The following is a 24,405-nucleotide window of genomic DNA, read 5'->3' as shown; positions in this document are numbered from 1 at the left end:
ATGGTAATAAAGGAATATACGCAGTAGAGTAATATAATATAAATTAAATTAAATACATGTAATAATATAAACTAATCAGTAATGTAAACTAAATGATCGCATGAATAATTCTATTGTAAGCATTAGTGTCCCTTCCCTATAAAATGTAACCTCGTCTGGCAGAGGCAAACCTTTATCTGGGGGGAGCAGCCTGCTCCCCAGCAAGTAAGCCATCCAGGGAAGGAGCAGCAGCTGGGTCCGCTGGGTTTTGCTGGTCTGACGGTAAGCCTCCCCTCCCTTCTGTCCCATGGGCTGCAGCCCTGCCTCTGCCTGCCCTCCTTCATTTTGCCTGGTCCTCTTGACTCAGCAAGGTTCTTTACATGTGTAGACTTAAAGCATCTCCATCACCGTCATATTTCCCCCCAGCCCACCTCCGTCTTCTTGGTCTTAACCTTAAGTCTTTTTGGTGGAACTAAGGTAACTGGGCCCTGTCTTGCCTTTGGAAACCTGCCCCGAGAAGGATTCTTGCTGGCTCTCTAGGCCTTCCTCTTCAACACCCATCCCGGCCCATTGGATAGTGAAAAATCTGTGAACAGTAAAGCCACTTTGCTTCAGGGAAGTAAGGAGATACCTGCATGTTGTATATATGGAAAAGAGGACCAAATCCCAGGACACTTGGGTGGCTCAGTTGGTTAAGTGGTTGTCTTCTGCTCAGGTCATGATCCCGGGGTCCTGGGATTGAGCCCCTGAGTTGGGCTCCCTGCTCAGTGGGAAGCGGCTTCTCCTCCATCTGTCCCTCCCCGCCCCCCGCTTGTGCTCTCTCTGTCTCTCAAATAAATAAATGAGGTCTTAAAAAAATAAAGGAAAAGAAAATAAAATCCTATTAAGTTATATATAAGTACTACTTAACTGTAGAAAAAGAAGTTGGTTCATGGTACTGTTTCAAGAATTCTTAGTTTGGTTTTTTTTTTTTTTTTTCATTTGTTTTTGTTTTTAACTTTTTAAATTTTTTTTTAATTTTTTAAATTTCTTTTCAGAGTATCAGAATTCATTGTTTATGCACCACACCCAGTGCTCCATGCAATACGTGCCCTCCATAATACCCACCACCAGGCTCCCCCAACCTCCCACCCACCTTTCCTCCAAAACCCTCAGATTGTTTTTCAGAGTCCATAGTCTCTCATGGTTCATCTTCCCCTCCAATTTCCCCCAACTTCCTTCTCCTTATAATGACATGTCAAGATTGAGATAATGTCATGGTGTTTGAAGTAGTCTTATCATTGTCTGATTAAAAAAAAAAAATGGATCATCACTTTTGGTGTGATGTAGAATGTCCAGAAAATCACTATGTGGAAGAGATATAAAGTTTTTTTAACTATTAATTTCTCTGGTAAGAAGGCTTTTGAGCAAATTAATATATAGTAATTATATGTAAACATGTGATTCTTAATTTAAATAAGCATTGGGTTTAAAAATTTGAAACAATTTAACAGGAGACCACTCAATGTTTATTGCACTGCACTTCAGCATTCAAGGATCAGATTTTAAAAGTATTTCAAAACTGTCAAATCCACAACCCTATAAATGATGTTATATGCTATGATGTTCAGGATATATGTGGATTTTGTTAATGATGCTTTATTTAGTATCGATGCTTGTACTTTATTCTCAAATATACTGGGTGATGAAATATATTAGAATCAATTAAATCACATTGCCTAGTAGAAGCCAATTTTCACAAAAGGGGTTTAGATTAAATAGTGGGGTTACCTGGATCTAGGCTTTTTGCAAGGTACAACAGTGCTATTTTTTTCAATGCTTTCAGTCACTCCAGAGAGTTGATGCAAAGAACAACTATGGTGCATACCATCATCTTATAGATAAATTCATTGATTCATTCACTTTTAAATTTACCTGGTGAGTATTTAGGTAATACTTGCCCAGTCCAAGACATTTTGCCAGGTATCATCAGCAGATCAAAAAACTGTATAAGTCTTGTCCTGAAGGATGATGTAGTTTGCTGAAAATAGGCCACTGCCATGCTCCAGGAAGCATTTATGGTTTAGTTCTTGAAGGTCTCTGGAATGTTGAAGTTTACTTTTTCTACAAAGAAGGATGAGCTAAAGTCTCCCAATGAGATAGTAATGGGCTAACAGACATTTGCTTGGCAAAGGTCAGATTCTAGTGGCCCATTCGTTGCCATTGTACTCCTGAAAATCACATTTGCTGTCATTAAAGTTACACTGTGTTACTATTAAATAAACTTTATGAGTGAAATGACAAAAATGTGGCGTTCTCAATATGGGGTCCTTGGGATTTATGACGGTCATCTTCTATGAATGTCAAGGGCTTTTAAATGTTCCAAGGTGAATCTTACAAGCTGATTTCTTGAGACCTGAAGGGAGACTCACTGTTGCCTACAGAGTGAGGGAAACTGACCCTTCCACAAACTATCTACAGTCTCAAAAGCTGTGTTCTGCTCTTTGGGTCATTACCCTTCTGGTGAATCTTCCGATCTTTTGGTGAGTCTTGTGGTTCTTCTGAAGAGACTTTTAGGGTCCAAGGTCTACACTGAAACCTATGGAGCTGTTCAAACCTATACCCACCTGATAATGAACCTAACCGCCCTACCCCACCACCCTCAACTTATTTTAGGCATGTTTACGCTTCTGGAGTTGCTACTTGAGGGCTTCTATGCTCTGGGAATTTAGGTCTGTATTTTCTGGAATGAACAGCCACTCACAGGAGAGTCATTTGACTTAATATAGTCCATAGGCAGTCTGTGTATTCGCTGCAGAATCTGATAGAAATTTTGTGGACATCTTATTTCTATGGGGTTTAGGTTCCACTTCTCTTCACTCTAGAAACGAATCTTTAGAATGGGAGCTAAAATCTGAGAGAGTTCTTACCTCAGCAAGAATTCTGAACTGTATTTCTAGGGAGAGAATACAAAAATAAATTGCAAACCACCTCACATTATTTTAAACATTTTTAAATGCAATTGCATTGGGAAATAGCATTTTGGGAAATCCGGCCTTGAACACTGTCATCAAATGTTAACCCAAAGGATTGCAGAGAACTGTTGGCTAGAATAATTCATTAATATCCATGAGGATAAATCTCTAAAGATGATTTCGTTCTTGATTGAATCTTTCTACTGTGAATATATCTCAGGATCCATTTGGGTTTTATTTTGGAAAATAATCTTTAAATAAAACTGAGCAGGTAATACAAAATGATGGAAACTACATCTCTGATGGCAATACGAACTTGGGGTTTCCCATCCTCAAGAAATAGAGGTCTTAGATTTGCACTGGAGAAATGATCTAGTTTCAGAGGTAAGGTGTTTATGGAAATTGATACATGACTATTCGCCAATTTGAAGCTTTGTAGAATAAGGTCACTTTTATTTGTATACATGGGTATACATCCTTATTTTTCTTCATGATTTTGTTTGGTATTGGGAGCTTGCCAAGGTCAAATAAAAGACTCACCAGTCTTAGATCAGATAGCCCCAACATGGGAAAATTGACAGCCATAGTTTTAGGAAGTTCATTTTCTGCCTTTAGTCTTAGAGAAAAGGGAACCCTTTTGTAATCAAATATATACAAACATATAGCATCAGGTCTTCACACCATTTCTAGAATTAATGATACCACATATTTTAAAGGTGAAGTTCATTTTGTGTGTAAAATGAAAAAGGAATCTTAGAAATAAGGACTTGCGTACTGATAAGAATTATGAAGACACCCTTCCTTCCTCTGCCTTAACACATGTTTTTAAACACCTGATCACTAATAAGATAAAATCCAGGGGCGGGGGGAAGAGTTAGGTTTTCTGTTGACAGGCATTCTTATAACATTTCCGTGACCTAAATTCGAACCAGGCTGGATTCTAATGGTTTAGAATGTTCTCCATTAAATATAAGAAAATCCAGCTAATTAATTAGCCCTTGGTGTTAAATGAATTTTTTAAGCCTGAGAGATGAGGGGAATGTGGGATTTGTGGTGACTTGACAGTGAACATGAATGATGTTGAACCCAGAGTGACTGTTAATATCAAGTCCCTTGCAAATGGGAGTCCAGTGATAGAGGGTGGACAGGTATAACAGCAGCAAGACCTTATGAAACGATCTGAGTGTTAATTTATTATCAATGCCTACATAAGCCTTGTTTGCCCTCATCTTCAGCAATAATATATTATATTCCTTTATTTTATTGCTTCTCAGGATGTATTTTCCAAGTAACAGCACAATAATTTAATGTTAACATATAACACTTTTACATCAGTTTTCTTTCAATCAAATCTAGATCAATTACGGCACATTCAGAAAAAGAAAAAAAAATGTCCTAATATAGTTCTAATATGGTCCTTGGTCATGGTCATTTCCTTAGTAAAACTACAGGAAGCATAAGAGGATGAGATTGGGGCATGATTTATTTAAATTTCCTGTCCAGTTATCAGAGAGAAAAAAGAATTCACTATTGGGGAAGGTCTTGATTTTGGATTCTAAGAGTGAATTTGCTGGAATGGGGTGAGGTATATTAGTCCCAATTACTGTTGTAACCCTTTACATATAGAGATACTACAACTTTTATTCTGTTCCTTTATAATAAGTAAAATAGGTGAAAATTCAAATTCTATTCGTTTAGCAAGAACAGTGGATGCTTATTCAAGTTTTTGATATTCTTTTTCACTGGGAAAATTTTTTCCTGCATTCTTTCCAAAATGTGAAGTATTAAGCAAGATGTTTCAGATCCATCTAAATCAGGTTACCATTCTACTTGCCTGGGCACCTAGAATTAAATCAGCCTCAACATTCCCATGGAATGTCAGCTTCAAGAGTGCAGCGACATTTCTTAGTGTTGTGTTCTGTAGCATCTCTGCACATACCTGGAATTGTGCCTGCTATGTAGGAGGCCATCAATCAGATTTTTTTCTAGGTAGCATGGACTTCAGTCTCTTAGTGTGCCAGTAGTATGAACCCCACAAGCAACCTACTATTCTGAGAATAATTAGCAAAGCAGCCCCCTTCAGTGATAACATATGGGAGGACTTAGAAAGGGCATTTCCTCCTAGACACCCCCCTTTTAAAAAACACTAACCCCCGCCATTCTTACAAGGGTCAATTAAATATATTTCATATGTTCTTATTTGGAAATGAATTATTTGGAACTCAACAGTCTATGAGGGACAAATGGACAAAGTGGACCTTTAGTATTGTTTTGAGCAGATATAAATATTGTGTATCACAAAGGAGGAGAATTGTAAGTCATGGGAAACAAAGTCAACAGGACACTTTAAAAAACCAAGTTATTGCAAAGAGCTCCTAAGCTAATCATCCTCAGCAAAGGAGCTGCTATTTGGTTCCTAAATGATAGTGCCTCCTTCAAATAGGTATAGCAAGGGTAGGGTATTCTACTTAACAAGACCCTCTTATTTTTCCCTGTGGCCACTTAGGAGGGACATTAGAGATCTCGTGAAAGCTCGGATGTCTTTAACATGTTACCGCCTTTTTAAGAGAGTGCCTGAAACATCACCGAAGACCCATAAGCTTAAAGACTAATCCTTCTTTGAAATACAGATATCTATTGGAAGGATGACATTTTCTGCTGTTACCTGTCATTTTCACTCGATTGAAGGAAATGGCTAAAATCAGATTCTAAAAGAAGGGATGAAAGCAGAGACCACAACATCCTTTGTTGCCCCGGGGAGAAAAGTGACACGACTCTGAGGACCCAGTTCTCGTGGCAAGCCTGTGGTGGAGTTAGCATGAGCTCTGTCTGGAGCTGGACAGTCTACCTTTCTTTTTTCTCATCTCCTATCATAGCTACCTGATTAGGTAGGATTGAAATTCCTTGCTTAGTTCTTTCTATCCTTATCTTAAAATGATATTCCTTGGAAAGCAAACGTTAAGGAAGAGGTGACATACTTGTAAGCGTCATCTCTTCACACTAGGTGACTATTTAAAAGCCCCTCAAGCTTCTCCCTCACTGTCCCTCTCTCCCACTCTCTCTGTCTTCACCACTCTTCAGATAACCCAGCCCTGAAGGATGTCATTCCAGAATTTACTTCACCCACCTACTTCACCACTGTTCTAACATCATTAGTCCTCGTAGTCAACAAAGAACGGTTTAAGGAATAGTCTGAGGGACTTTGTGTCAACTCATCTTTCTTCATCTTGCCCAGGGATAAATTTCAAGTATCTGCCACCAATACCACACCACCTATTTCTTCTTAGACTCTCAACCCAAGGGATTCCATTTCGAATTCCTCCAACACAATGTTGTAGGGGAGGTGCGTGTTCCCACATCTAATACCAGAGTTTGCACTGGCATTAATCGATACCTCTTCTTCAATAAAACCCTAGGACAATGACATCTTATATTGTGTAGTGGTCAGTCATCGAGTGATCATACTTTCCATCCAGGAGTGTTCTTGAATGTGTTGATTTTCATCTTGGTAAAGGCATGCTCTCTTCTTTAGGCCACAAGCTTTTCTTTCAAGCGTGTATACCCAGTGCCCAGACCCCATCCTCCCACCCCCAAAGAAACTCATCTTCCATGTTTTTGCCAACCTTTAATAGATGCATCCACGACTTTTTAGAAAAAGGCAATACTCTTCCATGTCTTCAAAGTTGAGTCAAAGATCAGAAGTAAGTGTGTGATAATTAAAAACTATTGGTCTGGGTAGATTTAGACTGCTTTGAGAATAATAACAATAAAGATTCTGGAAAATATTTGTAATTAACCATGTGTTAGACCATGATATATATCCTAAAATATATTGGGCTTTTTTTTTTTTTGAGAGTCAGAGAATCTATATGACATATACTTCAATTAGAAGAAACTTAGAGTTAAAGTATAAACAACCAAAGTAGGTGATGTAAATGATATTTCATAAGTAAGGTTGTGTGAATAGTGACATGGCAATTTAAAAAAAGAAAAGCAAAATTTTTTTTCTAGCTAAGAAATTTATATAAATAGTGGGGAGAAGACTTTTTGTTGGGCTTTGATGTGTGCACAATGTGGACATACAGATGAGGAGCCCTTCCAGGTGGAGGTTAAGTGTGAAAGAAAGCAAAGGGAGGGGATCCGTGAGACATTGTCCACTTTGATGTGAGTATGAAGAGAGATAAAATTATGAAGACTTATTTAACCAAGATTTAGGGCTGCACTGATAATAATCTGGCTGAAGAGTGTACCTGATACATAGGCAATAGGGGAAGGCAGAATATATTAAGCAGAGAGAACAATGATAAGAATTGTGCATTAGGACATTTAATTTGACAAAACTCTGACAAAGAATTAGAAAGGGCACAGACTAGAAGGTAGACCATTAGTTAAGAGGCCATTTTAACAGCCTAGATAAGAATAGTGAGCATACAGACTGTTGAATGCTAATACAAGACTATATCTAAGATAGTATGGAGGGTAAGCAGAAATGATAGTGGTGGAAGCAGATTGGAAATGGAGTCACAGATAAGCCTGAGGCTCACAAAGGGGTGAATGGAGTGCATACTACTGAAGATAGCATCTTGATGAATACTGTATTGAGAGGCAGGTGGAGAGAATCAAAGTGGTGTTCTTCCAGATCACACAGTGTAAAACTATGCACCTGTCACAGGAGTGTATGAACTCTTAGTATGTAGTGTGTTTACTCCAATCATACCTGCAAAAACGTCATTGCAGTGTTTCAGTATTCCCACTCAATACAATGCCAATAATCATAGTGGTGGTTACATTAGCAGATTTACTTATTGGGATCTGGAAGCTGAGAAATGGAACAAATTTTTTTTAATAAAACAAATATTAACCAGAATCAACCAGTATGATCTCGGTGATAGCTAAATACAATCATGCAAAATTTAAATGGGGTTGTCTGTAAACATGATATCTGGCGTTTAACAATTCCAGGTTAACATTGTCACCTAGTGTTAAGAATGTTAAGTATTTCTATAACATTAATTCAGCTACTAAACATGTAAATATTAACTTGGGCTTCTAATAAATTATATGTTAAGGGCTGGTAAAGATATCTGAAACTTTTACAGCAGAACTCAGGCCACTGTTAATTCCATCCAATATAACATTACGTATCCCAAATGCAGCAATATAGGCACTCCAACAGTTAGCCCTATTGGACTTTACCGCTTTTCTGTTTTTCCCACGAATAAGATCTATTCTTCTCAACTTTCCTTGCGATGTGTTTGGGTTCCTGTATCAAAATGTTAATTCTAAATATTAGCATCATGATTACAAAAGTAACTTTTGTCTTAACGCTACAATTGTCAACTCAACACAAACCATATTTTTTTTCAACAGAGATTAAAAAAAAACTGCTAATATTATAGTAAGAATAGAAAATATGTACCTGAGTGATTGAAAAGCACAGTGGGAGTAGAAGTAGATAGAGATAGAAATGCAGATGTCCCTAGTTGAAAATTTCAGGTTCTATTTCTAGATTTCTTTCTTCTTTATGTTAATTCTTTGTAACAGGGCTAAGAGTCATTTTCTTTGATTGTGGATGGAGGGAATGACAAGGGATGAACCTCTTGAGATGACAGCCTGACAGCCTTTAAATCAAGGAGGATCTCTTTCTTAGCAAGCCTGAAGATTAAACAGACTAATGAATCAATGCTTTAGACCATCCACTCCTGGGAGAACACATCAGAGTCCCATCAACAGTGGTCAGGTCAGGGAACATTCTTTCCTGTCAACTGGCAAGTCTCCTATTGTTGCATTGAAAGTCTTGCTCCTTTCTGGGAAATTACTCTATTTAATGAAGACAGATGTCACTCGACATAATTTGATATTTCTCTACCAGGAACCAAGAAGTACGATCTTTTCAACCAATATAGAATTGGAAAAAAAAATGTGGTTGTGTGTACTTTATATTCTGAAATCAGTTTCTTTCCTCCAATGATCAATTTTATTTTTCATAGAGAATTTTTATTCTACTCGTCTATGTGTTCCCATAAAAAAGCAGCATGCAAGGTGCCAGCTGCCTTCAGAGTTTCTTAGAGATGCCTTGATCTGTCATCATTCAGTGGATATGAATGTAAATTTTAAGAGACTTAAATCTTAAAGCTTTCAAGAGTGCTCTGAGTCATACTCCTTCTCACCTCCAATTTATATCTCTAGATTAATCATAATTTCTGATGCATTTCTTTTGAAGCTGTTAATTTTATCTGAGACAGTGGTATATGCACAGAACACCGAGAAACATAAATGTATATTTTCTTTTCTCCTCCACCAGGCAGTATTATTCTGGAATATAAAAGTATGTGAAAATAACAGTGAAGTTCCAAAGCAGATATTAGATTTTTATTCTAAAAGGAATCTTGATGATGCATATCTTAATGAATGGGAGATATGAATTTCTTTTAATTAAACAATTCATTATTTCAATTAAACAAACTTCATTTTGTTTCATTGCCATCCTTCAAGTATGGGCAACTTTTGTCTCCCACATTCTATTTCCTGTTGCTTCTTTGCTGACATTTTGCAAGCAAAGAGAGTAGCAGACTATGAGTGCACATCACTTAGTTTTAATACAATATTAGTATCTGATCTTTGACTCATTAAATGACAAGACTTGTCATCTTTGACTTGCTACTATTTAACATTGCAGACCTGTCCCTGATAGCTCTAGTACATATTATTCCCTGAAACATTTGTGAGTGGTAAGCATGACAGAATAAGAATTAGTTTAGCTGGGAAAAGCAAAATGGTTTCATTTCTGGTGTAGAGATATATCATATTTCTACATCTCAACAATTGATTCTGGGGTCACTATAGACCAATCTTCAGAAATCTTATTAGTTATTGACCTATCTATATTAACTTTTAAATAAATATATGTTCCAATTTGAAAATATAGATATATAATCTACAATTTAAAAAGAATTAAACATTAAAAAAAATGGCTTTGCCTTTTGAAACTATCAATGCTTTTAATGAATGGGTGCTTAGATACTGAACTAGTTTCAACTCACCAAAGGTCCAGGTCCTTTATTTTCTTGTTTAACCATGACAAGAACATTGAAAGAGTGGCTGAAAAACAAACAAACAAACAAAATTCACCCTTTTTTCGAGTCTCCATGGAGATTTATGTAAACTCAATGCATGCTTATTAAGTAGTAAGTTTTGTTAGAGATGCCAAAGATGTCATGGCCTCTCCCCTCAAGGAACTTGTAATGTTGCAGGGTGATGTGAAAAACACACAGGAAATAAGGGAAGAACATATATCCAAGGCAGCATATTAATAATGCATGATAGTCCAGAGCAGACTATTTAAATAAACACTGAAGAATTTAAAGTAAGGGAAACTTTGCCTTGTGCTCTGGTTAGCCAAGGAAAGAAGCATAGGTCACCACAAATGCACTTGTTGAAGGAAATACACATTTAGGAAGGGTTAAGTGAAGTGAAGGGGTTGATTCCTATTTTGGGGCTGGTGGGGTTCTTGAGGATGGGCCCAATGGAGGGAAGAAGCCAGAATGAAAGGTGAGCTTTCTTCTTTCCAGTCTGGAGGCTCTATGACCTGGGATCCCATGAAGGTATTTATATGCTTCTCTCTCATTCAGATTGTTGCTTGTCTTTCTGGAAATCATGTTTTCCATGAAGATTCTTCCTACAGCTTTCATTTACTTCACAAGGTGATGAAAGGATGTGCCTGGTAGAAAATGAGAGGCATAAGGATCACATGGCACCCGTGGTGCTCTCGGACCTCAAGATTTCCAATTCTCTGGATACCTAAGGGATGCTAGATGGTGGCCACCTATCCTGTCATTGAACTGAGTTGTGTTTGCTCCAAGTAGTTCTTCATCTTGGCAAAGTGGCCTCAGGCTTAGGGGCATAAGTAGTCATGAATGTCAATGCTGGTTGCACCTAATGTGTGGTAGCATACACAGTTGTGAGAGCTCTGGGAAGGAAGCACAGAACTCAAGCTCCTCCTGAAATAGCACATCCTATATCTTCACGGGCTTCAGTTTCTTTATAGAAAGTGAGGAGGTTGGGCTAGAGTATGTCTAAGACACCTTCTAGAAATTACGTCCTATTAGTTTATATTTGTCCAAAGCTAGAAACATTGACATGGTAAAAAATATGTTCTCAACACTATGCTTAATTCATGCTTAATGAAGAAATAAAAGAAAATCAAAGCCTTTACTAATGAATTTAAGATAGGCTCATCCCTATAAATACCACCATTTGATCAGTGAGGCCTGTAAAGCCCAGATCAGTGATAGTATTCAGATCCCTTCTCCAGGCTCATGTAATAACCCAATAGGGTTATGTAACCCTTTGTGGCTGACTTTTCAGATGGACTTGGTGAGGCTCCAAACTCACCTGCAAGAAGAGACAGTTGGGAATTTGATTCTGAGGTTCAAGAGTACAGAAGATAGAAATAGGAATTAAGGGTTCTTAGAAAAATCAGGACCCTGTAGACCTGACCTAAGATACTTCTTCTCTACTCCCTTCATAGAAGAATGAGTCGTTAAATAACTCCCTGTATTCATCTAGTGAGTTACTGGTAATACTCAGAAACCCATTTCTAGTTCCCCAACCTAACCCACAGACAGTGCTTCCATTTAATTAGTCAAATTGATTGAAAACTTAATTACATATAATCCCACAGAAAAGGGAGTTCTGATAATCACACATGCAAAGCTTTGGGGATGTAAAATAGAGGAGGGCCAAGTGTGTGATAGCCAAATGACAGGGAGTAAAGAATTGTCATCATAGCCATGCTCTCTCTTCATGGGGGAAGTGCTTCATGAAGGGAAATGTTTTCACTTGAATGTGAGTTTTCTGGGTGTAACATCTTATAAAGTAGAATTAAAAACAAGAAAGCAGAGTTTGAGATAGAAGTTTTAGAAAAAATATAGAGGAACACCTTTCTAAAAATTTTGACTGAATTTGCAAGAGAACTGGATATGATCATCTAGTTTAGAAATTCTCAGCTAAGATGCAGTGCTAGACGCCATTAGGAGATAATCAGATATTCCTAAGGTTTCCACCATTCTTCTGATGCACTGCTGCTCTCACACTGGTATTTACTGGAAAGACTTGGGAGGCAGTTTGAAAGATTTTGTAAGTCAGAAATATAACTCTCTTAGGAAAGGAAGTGAGGTCACACATTTGAGAATCAGCGTTTCCCACATCAAATACAAAATGAAATATAAGAGGATAAAATAAAATAAAATAAAATAAAATAAAATAAAATAAAATACTAAAATAAAATAAAATAAAATAAAGCACTGCCTTGTCCCTTCCTTTTTTTCATGCAAATATAAGCACACAGCAACAAGGAAGCAAAAACCCATAGTCTAAAGGAAGAAGCTCCTGTCCTCTGTTAATGGCTTCATCTCAAAAAAGGTTTTCAAATTATGTTTTTATTCCAACATAATCATTGGCTACTTTTCTTGCAATGTTTCTGAAAGCCCAAAATTGTATCATAAAGGCTACATACCTGGTAGCTCTGTCTGGAGTATGTGAGAATAACTAATTGGGAATTGGATCAATAGAATAAACTGATGCTTTGTTGTGAGGAGTAACTCTAATCAAACCAAACACACACACACACACACACACACACACACCCCACACTCATACACACATACATACTCACACATACACACAAGAACAGAACAATTATTTGGCCCCACTCGTGTGTTTCTTTTTTGTTTCTATACACTGATTTAATAAAATAGGTTTGCTTAAGCTTCAAATGATAACGAAGAAAAAAGCTAATCTAAAAAAAAAAACAGATTTGGGGTAGGATTATTCTTCTATTATTAGCTTCTTTTGTTCTAAAGATAAGAAAAAATAATTAGAAGTTATAATTTCCCTAAAGTTAAATACAAAAATGATTAATAAAGATTTAAGTGAAAAGTAAACATAACTTTCAGTTCTCTACAATCTACAGCTCATCAAATTCACAGCAGAGATAACCGAACATATCAAAGATTTTTAATTGGATTAGCCATTGATATAATCTCCTGAGTACATTCATTTGTCAGATGAAGGCTTTGTCTGTCAACTCAAAAGAAAATATTACCCTTGAAAATGTGAAGTTGGGAAGCATTTCAAAACTGTCCCTTATTTAAATTGTAGCAGACTGTTTTGACAAGCAAGTGCAGAGAGCATTTATAGACAATAAAGGGCCTTGCCTTTCTCCTTCTTTGGTTGAAGGCAAAAGGAAGAGAGAAAGATTGTAATTTATCTCCATGAACGTTTGTCTTCCCAACAGGACATTAATTCTCTTTGAAACCAGTGGTGTATATACTGGGTATATGATGGGTTTCATGATGGCGATTATTCAGCCATTATGTTAAATTATCCTCTATGGCTCAAGATACCCCCAAAATATCTATAGCTCTTGTCCAGGGGTAACACCTAGTCTGGAAAGGTGGAACGGACATAAAGACAAATATATATATTTCCTTTCTCTCAGAAGAAACAGTGATGTGGTCTTTGAGACCAAGGAGTAGGCTACTGGACCCAAAGCTTAGGTCTCTACATAAGAAAAAGGACATGTATTGCCCCTAGCAGGGACCATACCCTGAGAATCTGGACTACGTGCATGTTGGCTTTCTCTGAGGAGGGAGTTTTTTAAAAGTGACACCAGTGTTGCCATACCTAAACCCCTCCCATTTCTCAGGCCATTGTATTATTTTTCAATGCTCTGCAATAAATCACTGCAAACTTAATGGCTTAAAACAGCACGTATTATTATTCTACAGTTCTGTAGAACACAGCTCAGCTGGGTTCTCTGTTCAAGGTCATGCAAGTCTGACATTCAGATATCTGCAGAACTGCCTTTAAGGTCTTTCATTTTCCATCCATTCAGGTTATTCCAAGAATTCAGTTCCTTGCATTTGGATAACTGAGGTTTCCTATTTTCCTGTTGTCTGTCACCTGGGGAACTTTCTCAGATACTAGCTACTGGCTTTATGTCACAGACATGTGGTCCTCTTAGAACACAGCATCTTCTTTCTTGGATCGGCCAAGATAGAGTCGTATAATGTAACTCAGTCACAGGAGGGACTATACCATAATCTTTGTCACATGACAGAACCCAATCAAAACTACCTCTGGTGATGTCCTTATTTGATGGCTAAGGCAATGGGGCACAAAGAGAGGAAGTAACTTCCCAGGACTGCATAGCTAATGAGCAGAAGCACCAGGATACAAGTGAAGGCAGTCTGACTCCAGGGCTTGTGCTTCTAACCTCCATGTTCTACTGTCTTTCAGAAGAAAAAAGTGAAACAAATCCCACACACTCCCCTGGTATGCATTCAAAATTTTGCCTTGTCTCCAGCCCAAGGCAAGGAAATATCTAAATAATTCCTTGTTGATTAGAAACAGTTTAATTTAAAGAGGAATTCTTTAATTCCTCTGCAAGAATAGATTTTAAATTGTAGGTTCTTGACTAGTAATAGAATGCAATCGTGGATCTCTTTGTACAGAAAGTTAGGGCTGGGCTGGGGGTGGGGTGATATCAAGGGGAAAACTGTATCTGAACCAAGAGTTTCAGAGTTTTGAAAGGGATGTACTGACGTTTGACTTTTTTTTTTTTTTTTTTTTTTGGTACTGGGTTAACCCTACTAATCTGGCTTTGGACTTTGCCTTGGCATCATTTTAGGCTTTCCTGAATTTTACACTGTCAATGATCATGTGGTCGTGTATTTAACGTAGTTGATCGTATCTACTTAGTATAATGTCTGAAATATGAACAAGGCATGTCATTCAGATTTATTACACCTTTCTCTTGGAAAATTAGAAAAAATTATAACATTTTCTGTATGTGCTTTAGGTGATACAATTCTGCTGAAGTATAAAGGTAGAGTAATTACTGCAAGAGAGAATCCTGTACTAAATTTATGACAATGGTTAACTGTTAATTTCATACATGAACATATTATTAGGAACTCTCAAATATATAACTAAATAGAGAAATAGATTGGCGGTTAAAACTAAAAGAAAATGAGGTAGCTAAATTCAGGAATAACGTGATTTTTTTTTTTTTTTTGAGGAACACATGCCAATTAAAAGTGTAAGCAATATCACATTCCTGTTTCATATGTCTTTCCTTCTAGGAGTTCCCCCCTCCCCTACATAGTCATAACATCAAGTAAGATATTATTTAAAACTATAATCTTTATTCCTTGTGGATTTTGTGTTTCCAAATTTGTCTACTTGCTAAAATCTACTTGTAACTCCAAAATCAGTACTGGAAGGCTGTACTTTCAAAGTCACATGTAAACATGCCCGGAGCAGCAAAAAGTCTGAGCCACGCGACACATATATCCCCACCTGAGGTTGAATGAGGGGCATCCTGCCTTTTCATTTCAGCTCTCATGCAGCAAACGAGGCTCTGTTCATAGTATAGTCAGTGCCACATTTTTTGCATTATTTAAAAAAAAAAAAAAACTTTGTTGATGATTTCACTCTTGAAAATAGTGCCCAATATAGTGCTGAAATGCTTTCTAGTGTTCATGAACACTAGAAGACTGGGATGAGCCTTATGGGAAAAATATGTGTGTTAGAGGAGCTTCCCTCAGGTATAAGCTGGAATGCTCTTGGTTGTAAGTTCAGTGTTGGTCATTCAACAAGGTATATTAAATAAGGTGTCTTTAAACAGAAACGCACATGAAACAAGGTTATGTATTAACTAGTTGATGAAAATATTGTGACCAGAAGCTCATGGGAACCTAACCTTGTATTTTGCTTAAAAGCAGTGGTTCAGTGGTCACAATGTCTTTATAGAGCAGAGCTACTATGAATTATAAGAATTGATTGTAGGGACACCTGGGTGGCTCAGTTGGTTAAGCCGCTGCCTTCGGCTCAGGTCATGATCCCAGGGTCCTGGGATCGAGTACCGCATCGGGCTCCTTGCTCGGCAGGGAGCCTGCTTCTCTCACTGCCTCTGCCTGCCTCTCTGCCTTCTTCTGTGTACTCTCTCTATCTCTCTTTCTCTCTGGCAAATAAATAAAATCTTTAAAAAAAAAAAAGAATTGATTGTAATTCTATTTTTTAATTATTTAATTCCATTGGTCAATGAGTCCAGCTTGTGGGAATTCTTTACAACTACTGAATGATTTAAAAATTGAATATCCATTTTGTCACTTGAAAGCCAAGAGAGGGAACACTCTAAAATCATGCATAATGACATACATGAGATACCATCTTTAATCTGGATACAATAAAAATGTATACAGTATATGTTCAATATGGGGAAAAAGTTAAATCATTAAGGAGGTATGTGCCACCCTCAAAATATCTCATTCTTTTCTTATCCCTGATAGAAAAAAAAAACTCAATTAATTTATAATACAGTGATTGTAAGCATAATAGAAACTGATAGTCTGTGACATTTTGTTCCTATACTATAATGCCAACTTAAAATGAAGTGATTCTATAACCATAATCAAATAGTAATGATAATTAATTGCTTTCCAGAAAAAGCTTCAAACTTATTCTTATATCTCATAGTACCACCTTGTGATTGCGAATTTGAATGTTGTGCTTAAGATAAGAGATACCATCTGGATACATACAGATAATACACGTAAATTTTAGAGTAATTTGAAGTTCAATGTAACTATTTAATATTTGTATCAATTTCCATTACTTTTTAAAGATACATGTCTATCTTCCCAACTCATTCATTCAACAGAGACTGCTGAGAATCTATTGTGCCATGCATGGTCAGACCTATGCCAGGGGCTGAGGAGGGAACTATATTACAAGTCAAGGTTCCTGCCCTTGGGAAGCTTACAGTCTGGTGACCTCGTACAGGGCAAGAGAAGGTCTTATTCAATTTTGTCACTATAGTGCCTCCAACAGTGTCAGCTTTATCATTAAAATAGAAATAAGAAAAACAGTGTTGGGGCACCTGGTTGGCTCAGTAGGTTAAGCGGCTGTCTTCGGCTCAGCTCATGATCCCAGGATCCTAGGATTGAGCCCTGCATAGAGCTCTCTGTCCAGCGGGAAGCCTGCTTCTTCCTCTCCCACCCCCCCTGCTTGTGTTTCCTCTCTCGCTGTCTCTCTCTCTCTGTCGAATAAATACATAAAATCTTTAAGAAACAAACAAACAAACAAACAAAAAACAGTGTTAAAAACCAGGACTGCGGGACCACTGTGAGCGGAGTTATAAGGTGGCTGCATGAGACATTCTACTGTCCACATTCTACCTTATACAAATTGTGCTATAAGATCTTCAGTTCTCATCTCCATACATACTTGAAACAAACACTTATACAAATACTCATCGGCCCTGAATGTGTATTTTTCATGCTTTTGTCATCATTTAGAAAAATAAGGGAATTTATTGAGATGATTTAACAGTGAAGGAGTTTATTCTAGAAAATGTATCCTCAATTTAAGAGGAGTAAACGTTTGGAACAATACTTGGGGAGGTAAGGCAAGACATTCTTATTCATTAATAGGAAAAAATGAGTACTCTAACATGTTGAAACACTCCCATAAATTTTGATTTTTCCTTTCCCCAGAATATCTGCAGTGCTGGTACAGATCCATGTCGTGAATGATTGCCATCTCAAATGTTATATCTCAAATGCTATCAAAACATGTGCTAGCGACACTACGTATAAACTGTAACTTGTAACTGCTTTATTGTTTATAAAGTGGTCCCATGCATAATTTATTCCTTACATTTGTTTTCGTCCTTTCAGGCTGCTATAATAAATACACTACAGACTAGGTAGCTTATGAACCAGAGAAATACACTTCCCACAATTCTGGAGACTGGGATGTCCAAAATCAAGGTGCTAGAAGATTCAGTGACTCTGGTCCTCACGTAGCAGAAGAGGCCAGGGAGCTCTCTGGGATCTCTTTTATAAGGCGCTAATCCCATTTGTGAGGGCTCCACCATCATGACAGATATGGATTAGGGGATTAGGATTTCGATGGATGAGGGAGATGGAAACATTCTATCTGTAGCAATACCCATCTTATGAGTTTGAGATTTCTACCCCTTTGTAAAGGTCAGGATAATGAGAGTCTGAGTTCTAAGTAGTCTGCTCAAGTGATTCCAATAGCGAATATATGAACTACACTCAATCCCAGATTTTTCTATTTGACATTTGTGGTTTTTTTTTTTTTTTAATTCACATACATGCCAATTCTCATCACTCTTGTGGAAATTACTAATCATCTGTAGAGCCCAAACCTTCATCCTAATAATATTGAGTCAGCCAGTGGTAAAGTGTGGCCAAGCTAGTGATTGGTGTCTCCTGTCTGCAAATTCCCCCTGTCCCCACTCCAGGGCTCCTGGAGCCTCATGTCCCCATACCCCATCTCGGCTCTTAAACCCCACCTGAGAGACTCATAGCCCTTTCTGGTACCTAATCTGGAATCAGTCTCTAGATTGAGGTCCCCGAGATGTATTCCAGTCCATAAGAGAGCACACTCATCCCCAAGTAGACTACAGGGGAGGAGGTCAGACAAGACTGAGGAACGCGAAATATATGATGACATCTCAAAACACAGAATAAATAGAAGTTAATTCTGGATGTTAGAGTTTCTGACATGACTTTATATTCATTTCACTTATTAGCAGTCACTCAAATCTTGGGGTTTAATAAAGGAAGAATTTCCCCTTTTTAAGTAGTAACACACACACTCGGCAAGTGAAACAAACAAAACAAGAACATTTTTTATTTCTTGAATCAACAAAGTGATGATCAGAGTAGGGATATATGTTAAAATATAAGGGCAAGACATTTTGTTTGCTTTGTTTGTTTGTTTGCTATATCCCATAGCCCAAAACATTGCCTGGCTTATAAAAAGTGCTCAATACATATTTGTCACAGAAAGTAAATTAAAACCAATTCGACTACCATGTCAGTGTCTGTTTCCTACCATAGCCCTGCCATGACAAATTGACAAAGTTACTCCAACGACATGATGTATATTTTATAAAGACCTCCCCATATACTATTTTTGGGATTCTTTTAGCCTTCATCAGAAATCTGGTATAAGGACCATATTACTCCTTTTAGTTGATAGGCAACTGAAATTCAGAGGTTACATGTCTAGGAAGTAAAGGAAAACATCAAGGTAAGATGTGGGGAAAAGATACATAAAAATACATATATCTACATGAATGCAATGTTGTTCACAACACACTAGGGAATTCCCTTTCTGTCTCATCTTGTTGCCCTAGAATGCAGAAAATGCAAAAGACTATTTCCTTTATTCAGAACCTATATGAGTTCTTTGGGCTCCCCTGAGAAGCTGAGTCTCATAATCAACTGTAGCATCCTGAGTTTTTGATCCCATCTTGAAAGAAATGGGCTCTTTCACAACCTGAATCCCTACCTTTCCACTGCGGCTTGCATCTTCCTCCAGAGATGTGATTCGTTGAGGTCAGTTACACATTGCTACTCTGGTATGATTCTCATTACCATGAATGAGGGATTTATAGATGACTAGAGAGAGGTGTAGGGTCACTGGCCCTGAGTCACCGGTCAAGTCAGGTACAGGATCAAGAGCGCCATCTTGGATTCTTCTTCCCTTGCAAGCATTTTAACCAACCGCATTCTGTTAGAAAGTCCAGCCTTTAAGTCCCAAACCTAAGCAGCAGTTGTACCTGATGAGAATTAATATTATGGCAAAATTGTATCCATGAAAATATCTGTGATCATGCAAACCCATGACAGCCGTGGACAGTGTTGTACACAAGCAACACTGGGTGAGACAGAACATCGGTATAAGGTACTTAACATATATACCTAAATGTCTAAGAAAAGTAGCACAAAGAATAGTACTGCGGCAAAAAATGACATTTCCTACAAGAAATGTGTATAAATATAGGTTGCATGCATACAGTCCGAAATATCGCTGTCACAGGCTAAAATTATGTGGCCGATATAGATATTTTCTCTTCCTTTTCTTTGCTCTATAATTCTGTTAATCCAAGTGGCCCTCAGAGTTTGTGATAGTCATTAATGGCTTGTTGATTGTCCCTCACAGAACTGGACCATAGTACCTCCAACCTGTGTAGAAGAAAATCATATTGCTGGGGAATAAGTGAATTCCAACAACATGTAGCAGCAGATAATCACAAAGATAGTTATGGATAAGCGACAAAAATACATTGACTTGTCTCCTCCCCATTAAAATTATATATATACACATATATATACACACACACATATCATAAATTTTGCATATATATATATACACACACACACGTGTGTGTATGTATATATATATTTTTTCATATATATATGTATGTGTGTATATGTGTGTGTGTGTGTGTGTGTGTGTGTGTATATATATATATATATAGACAAAATCTGATTCACTCGGAAATTTGGTTGAAAATCAGCCTGGAAAGATATCAGTGAAACCAATACGCTGGAGGGCCCAGATTAAAGTAGTTCTAGAAGTAACTGAACATAATCCCAATTTCATCCTTAACAGTTTCTACTAAAACTAACAATGATTGCAGTGAATAATTAGCCTTTGTGTCTCCCCATGGTTCTGCAAGTAGAATTTATAGTTCCAACATGCAGACTCTCCAAAGAAAGGAATGTTTGTTTGACCTACCTGTGTGTCTTGAAATATGTATTTAGCACAGCTGTTCCTGTGTGTTAAGCTCATCGCAAAGTGAGGCTTTAATGTAACCCACCATTGATCTGCAGTAAGTGGAAACAAACTCTTTCCTTAATTAGTATCATCCAATCACTTTTTTACATTTCTACAGAACACACACTGTGAACTGTTTAATGGACTATTATTTAGAAAAGTGGCAAAGAGCACACCAAAAAAAAAAAAAAAAAAGGGACCTAGGGAAAATAAAAACTGGCAGTGTCGATGAAAAATATGTTGCGAAATAATGGGAAAAAAAGATGTTTCGTTAAGATGAGCCTTCTTGGCATTTCACTGTAGAGATGAATGCTGTCCCAATTACTGCCAACAATGGGTCCGGAGATAGAGAGATTCATTACTTTCAACACCCTTAACTGTCTACCAATGAATTCACTTATCTGCTCCTTTTTCCACAGAACCTGCGCAGAGGGGGGAGGAATAAACAAAGAACTGAGAGGAGTAAATGTGTCACAAATTACCACAAACACACTGTGACTCGATGCACTTTTCATTTCTCTCCTCATTAACTGTGTCTTGCTCAAAATGAGCGACTGGGTCCAAACATAATCACGTCCCACAGATAACAATTGACTTGACTGCTGGGGCAGCCACCACCTCCTAGCTACTGGGAAATAAATTCAGAAATAAAATGAGTTAAAATAAAATTCACTCTGCTCCCTTTTCTGCGTTCAGATAATTTGAAGACCATCGAGGCCCAAAGAAACAATCCATCTCCCTGTGAAAAAGAAAGCTTCTGTGCCACCGCCAATAAGGGATGTCTTTAGTGTTATCAAGAGTGGGTATAATTACACGGGAAAAAAGCCATCAAAGTGTCGTGGGCACTGGTATTTTTTTTTTTTTTTACCCCCCTGAGGTCTTTATTCCATAGTGCTACCTGAACAATAATAAAATAAGAGTCGTGCTAAGGAACCAGGGAGCAGCGAGGGAGAATGGAAAAGAAAGAACCCCTCGAATGGGCATCACTGACCTGTAACTTGGAGAGCACGTTATAATTTGAAAACAGGGATAAAAGCCAGGCTGTTGTGGAGGTTGTACTTTATTTTAAAACAAGAAAGAGGAGTCTGAAGAATTTTTGAATGTGTGTGTCCGCCCCTGTGGCCCTGGTTTTATCAAAGTAGTGATTTCTCAGCAAAGTGGTTGAAGGGTGTTTTCCCTGTTGAAGAGATTTTCATGTTCACCAGGGTATTTTCTCTCCCTCTAAATCTGAACGAAATGCTAGTAAGAGATTTTGTCACTCGGGGAGGTTGGGGGCTGGCCTCTTGGGAAGAGAAATGCAGGTAAAAAAGCTTTCTCTTTTTCGGGTAAGGAAATGGAAGGGATTCAGGAACTATGTTTCAAATTAAGACTCACTGGACCAGTGGCAACAGATGACTCTGATTCTCGCTTTATTCCATGTGAAATTTCAGTTTCCTGCCTGTCCTTCATGTTGGTGTGACTTAAATTGGTTATTAAGCTCTGCCCCCCACTCCACCGCCATCCCTCAGGTACTTCTCAGGCACCAGAGACCCTGAATCTTGCCTCTTGCTCCCACTGCATCATGGAGGCTGGGTGCCCCCCCCTTCTGTTCTTGAATCTAGCTCATCTTGAAAGCACAAAGCCAAAAAGCCTGCTTTCTCTAGAAGTTATTATCTCTCTGAACTGGATTTTAGATTGAATACAGCTGAAGCGAGTCTCTGTTCATTCTGCGAGCAGTCGAAACAAAGCACAACAAATCATTGATACATTACATTGTGTCATTAGTCTTAAGGGGTAACGGGGCGGTTTTACAAGTGAAACCCAGTTCCGGATGTGTCAACAGCGGAAACCTCCTTCAGCAAAGCCCGTGCTTCTCTGGAGGGTATGCTGAGAGTTTCATCTCTGCAGTAAATTAGCATCTTGCCGATTGTTTCATTTTGTTTTAGGTCCTATCTTTGGTGCCAAGGTGCCATGCGACCTGAGAGCTGAAAAATAAAAGAACAAAATGAGAACGGCCCCCATTTCAATAGCGGAGTGCTTCTCAAACATGATGACTTTCCCAAGCACCTGGAGAGCTAACGAAGAATGTGGAGGCCGGGCCCGTGGAAGCGCGGAAAGAGAAGAGGGCCCTGGGGGAGACCGCAAAGGACACTGACATCTCCAAAGTCTGCCAATCACAGCAAAGCTAATTTCATGCTTCCACGTGTGATGGGAACAGAGACGCACCAGCTTGGGAACCGTATTACATTTGCTTCGGAAGCTAAAACATACGAATTACTGAATAAAACTCTGATTACTAGAAATTGAATTCATTCTAGCTGTTGCAGGTCCTGGGATTATATCTCAATTTGATTAGATCTATGATGTGGATTGTTAGATACCATATCAATTAAAATTCTCTTTTTACTAATCTAGGGTGAAGTCAGTGCATTGTACCACGATATTGCCAAACGTTGCTACTTATTACGGGCCTATGGAACTCCGCAGGAATCTTACAAGACTAGTCCAATTCCTATTTTTGGGAAATGTAAAGATTGGATCAGTATCTAAAGGTATAAATATATATTACATTAAAATTTTATGTGTAGAGAAGCATGTTTTCACAAATTTAAACCAGTTTCCTTCTTGCAAGAATTCTTCCAGGACTTATGTTTTCCATGTGCCAAGTAAATCCGGGAGAAGGTAGCATTTCCCAAACTTATTTCATCATAGAAAACTTTATTCAAGGAATATGTTAGTAAATGAGGCTCCACTGATGAGGTCCCTTTGGAAGACATCATCTAAACACTAAGCATTTTAATACTACATCATAAGAAATAATTTTATTCTAGTTAAAAAGAAACAAATTGTAGTTTTTATTTATAATCTCAGTCTTTAAATTAGGAAGCCTTACTAACCGAAAAAAAATAAGAGGACAATTTTTACAGGACACTTTTTATTTAAATTGCATAACATCGAACATCTCAAAACTTAAGAATATTTCTCACCATGACCATTGTTCATATTGTAGCAGATGTGTTTAAAACAACAACAACACAACTACTAATAGACTACTCTCCTCCAAAAAAATCAGAACAAAGAAGGGCAGGCATGGAAATGGGAGAAATTCTCTGCTCTAATGCTACTCACAGGCTTTCGAAACATACTACATTCCACGATCAGTTATCTGCTGCGTTCTCATGGGTCTGGAGATTGCCTGGCTGGTGTCCAGCGGGAGAGTTAGGTTGTTCTTTTCTTTGTCCAAATATGCATTCTATGATAGCATCTACATATACATGCACTAGAAAGAGAGCAGAAAACAAATAAGCTCAGAAAAGCTGGGTTTGAAAAGTGGGCAGAGGTAAGCTTTGAGCAAGACCCCTAGCAGAAGGTGTGTCTAAAGTCTGATGAAAGTTGCATTTACTCAGAATTGTATGCACTTAAATTTGAATTTAAATTTTCTTCTATTTTCAGTTGTTGAATTCCCTTAGGTGCCAGTCATATCAAGTTAGAGTAAAACCCCCATCGATGGGGATTGTCATATGATAATTGGCTAATTCCTGTTTTTGTTTTTTTGTTTTCCCATTACTTGACAGCTTAAAATGGACATGTGTCACATTTAAAAATACACCCATTTTACAGAAAATAAGAATCATCTTCAAAGAAGGTGAAAACTTCTGTCACATAACTTCCATGTGGCAAATTTGAAGCCTTGCTTCTCTGGCTCTTTTGTACACCCCCACTGGCTTGTTTTTCTCATGCCTCTTCTGGTTGATGGAAGATGTCATACATTGACCAAAAATGTTTCAGCTGTAAAAAAGCATGTGAAATCCAGAGGGGCCATCCGGCA

Source organism: Martes martes (assembly GCF_963455335.1).
Source record: "Martes martes genome assembly, chromosome: 9".
In the NCBI taxonomy this organism is placed as follows: Eukaryota; Metazoa; Chordata; class Mammalia; order Carnivora; family Mustelidae; genus Martes; species Martes martes.
Note: the sequence above shows the minus strand (reverse complement) of the source record.